This window comes from Filicampus tigris, chromosome 14 (genome assembly GCF_054856515.1).
Source record: "Filicampus tigris isolate MCC_2025a chromosome 14, RoL_Ftig_1.0, whole genome shotgun sequence".
Lineage (NCBI taxonomy): Eukaryota > Metazoa > Chordata > Actinopteri > Syngnathiformes > Syngnathidae > Filicampus > Filicampus tigris.
In genome coordinates, this window is record NC_141230.1 from 17781342 (window position 1) to 17784421 (window position 3080).

Genomic DNA, 3080 nt, shown 5'->3' on the forward strand with positions numbered 1-3080 from the left:
CCATCTTGTTGGCTGTGCAAGGAAGTCACTTGTGGTCAGTTGCGTTCATTGATTTATTCCAATACACATCTATTTGAATGATTGTGGGTTGATGAATTTTTTTGTTTTTGTTTGCGTAACTTGTCTTTTGCTTGCATCAATATATATATATTTATATATATTTTCAAATTCATTACGCAGTATAAAACTTTAATTATTCTTTGCTTACATCTGTGTTTGCGTGAATAACGTCTTTAACCGTCGATATTTATGCTTTGTAAAATGTATACATATATATATATATATATGTATGTGTGTATATATATATGTATATATGTATCTAATTCTCCTGTATTTCTATTTGTCTTGGGGAGGGGGATTCATCATAGAAACTAGTCATAAATGTATAGCTCCATAATGTAAGGAGAAGCCAGCCCCATGAAAAACACAACCGTCCGCAGCCATCCGCATCCCCCATGCACAACTGCATTTTTCACCTTATCACGCTTTCCTTTTAAAAGCGCCACTAAGTGCACTTATGCTTTTCCTTTGTTAGGGTGACTTGGCAATTTCCTGTGAGATGGACCAAGTGCAGACAGCTCTTTGCTTTTGATAATGTCACCAAGACAGCAGAACCGGAGTGCCGTTTCCTTCCATCACGCTGCAGACTGGAGGGGAGGAGAGCGTTGGGAGCCTCCTGCCACTCTCAGGTACTCGCTATGCACGGACCTCCTCTCAAGAAGCTCACACCCCGCTGGAGGTGCGGTTTGTGGACTGATCAACATTTTCCATGTGGTCTTTCATCCTCCTGTGACGTGGCAGACAACTTTTTTGCATTGCCCACATAACACCCCTCACAAAAAGTTTGGGATATTGGGGCCTTTGGGTGAGCTGAAAATTTCAAGGGAACAAACTTCGATAGAATTTTTGAAGTTGGGCAGTTGAGCAAAAATGTCAGTGTCAGAAGCCGTTGACAACAGAGAGACTGGAAGAGTCACAGAAAGGCATGCACATTTTCATGGATCCAACAACTGAATTGAAGATGCCCTCTAATAAGGAGCTGTCGTTAATAAAGAATAACAGGTTGTGCAAAAAGTACTGAACAGTTGAACATTTGCATTCAAAAGTTTCAAGTGAGGTTGTAGAACATTTAAGGGTCATCTTAAATTTTCACCCGTAATCTCAATTTAACTACATTTTTGGCGAAAGAGGCACAAAAAAGGACAAGAAATCTTCCTGAAAAAGAACGAAAAGAGAAAGGTGTTTAACACAGAGGCCTGACAAACTAAATTCTAATTAATCAGTTGACATTGGCCCAAACGCTGGTGTGATTGTGCCCCGCGACTTCCACTTATTCCGCTTTTCATCTCAGCTAAAATCAGCGTGGACCTGCAGGTCTCTGAGACAAATCAGCAGTCTCCACGTTTCCCTGCAGCCAAAATGAAAATATCAGTCAATCAAAATCTTTATTATGCCGCGAAACCACCGCTTAGCTCCACATGTGCATACAAATAGACGCTGCAGTGCAGTGCTCAAAACCCGTTTTAGCTTTACAGCCGGCGGTATATCACTTCAACTGGACTCATAATGTCGTACTTTTCACTCTGTGAGTTGATAACCTTACCTGAACTGACCCCAAATGTAAAAGAAAATAAAAAATATTGGGGGGGGGGGAATACATTCTTTTGTCCAGGTGCTATAAAGTTTCTAGGTCTAATATTGCACGTCTGGTCGGTGTTTGTGGCATGAGCAATATGTGCAGCCACACTTTGCTTTGTGTTTTTTTTTTTTTTCTTTTTTTTTTTCAGCCATTGCTTTGCTGTTCTGTTCTTCCCTCCACATTCTGTCGATCACAATTTGATACAACCATTTTTTATCAATACATTGTAAAGTGTCATAATATACTGCAGAATAAAAAATTGAGTAAATATATATATATTTTTTTAAAAATGCCAATATGCCACCTGAAGCACCTCTACTCTAATCCAACATTAAGGTTGTTTTGGGGGAGGTACAGCTGCATGTGTGCCATGACACCGAGGCCACTTCAAGCCTCCCCCGCCCCGCCCCTCCCTCACAACCCCGACACCCCCGTCCCTCGGTTAGTGGTACCCCGCAGCCCGCCGCCACACGCTGCTCATTTACTGCTACGCTGGTTTTCATAATTAGCACCGCAAGGCCTCATTAAATCTGCTCTAATGAATAAATATTGTATTTCATAGCGTGATTAGCAGATCAGCTCAATGCTGAAGCGTTGTAAACAATTACTTGGCCAAATATTCATCACCCCAAAGTGGAAGATCATTGCTATTTAAAACAGGAGCCGGATTCTCAAGTGCATCGTTATTAAACCAATCATAGATTTAGAAATGTTACATTTTGACAGGAGGACATTTTTGTTTTTGTTTTTTTTTAGATGCAATGTTTTTGTCTGTCCTAGTCAATCATACACATTTTGTATAGAGAGATTCATATGTCCAAAGGGATTCGTATCCTTTCTTAACACCTGCATAATTAATGTTCTCAATCAAGGGCGGGTGTCTAAAGTCCGACTCGGACGCATGCTGCATTCTTATTGGCCCACCACATATTCTAAGAATAAAATTACACGTAGAAAAGTTCAAATGGTGAAATATTCCTCTTCATCTGTAACTGGGGTGTTAGTCTAAATGAAGATATGAACAGTCACCGTAACCCGAACCACCCCCAAAAAAAAAAAAAAAAAGTAAAATGCAAACAGTCTACTAGAACATCCGAACTTTATTTTGGGTTAATCAGTGGCCCTTGAACATAGCCACGCTCCAATTAGAAGTGGGTATGCAAACTTATGCAACCAGATTTGAGTTTATTTTTCCCTTTCCCTCACCCCTCCCCCTCCACAACTATCAACCTCAGAGGAGCAATAGAGGATGGATTTTTTTTTTCCCGATAAATAAGCATAGCTGGTGAGTATGATGTATTTCATCTGAAGTTTTTTTTATGCGTTTGTTATGCTAGTAGAGAAATATTGTGAACTTCTATAGTGAGACTTTGGGAGTTGTTTAGAGCTGATCCAAAAGGGATTTCAGTCCTATATAGCTCCACATTTCAGCAATTGATGC

General features: G+C 40.1%; 1 long non-coding RNA gene across 1 annotated transcript in view; it reads left to right on the forward strand.

Moving 5' to 3' along the window:
• The window catches only part of LOC147136610 (uncharacterized), a 30659-nt gene extending 29582 nt beyond the window's left edge, over positions 1 to 1077 (forward strand). Inside the window, exon 7 of the long non-coding RNA XR_015089509.1 lies at positions 536 to 1077. This is a non-coding gene — a long non-coding RNA (uncharacterized LOC147136610). The remainder of the gene's footprint in view (positions 1 to 535) is intronic.
• The last annotated feature ends 2003 nt before the right edge of the window (positions 1078 to 3080 follow it).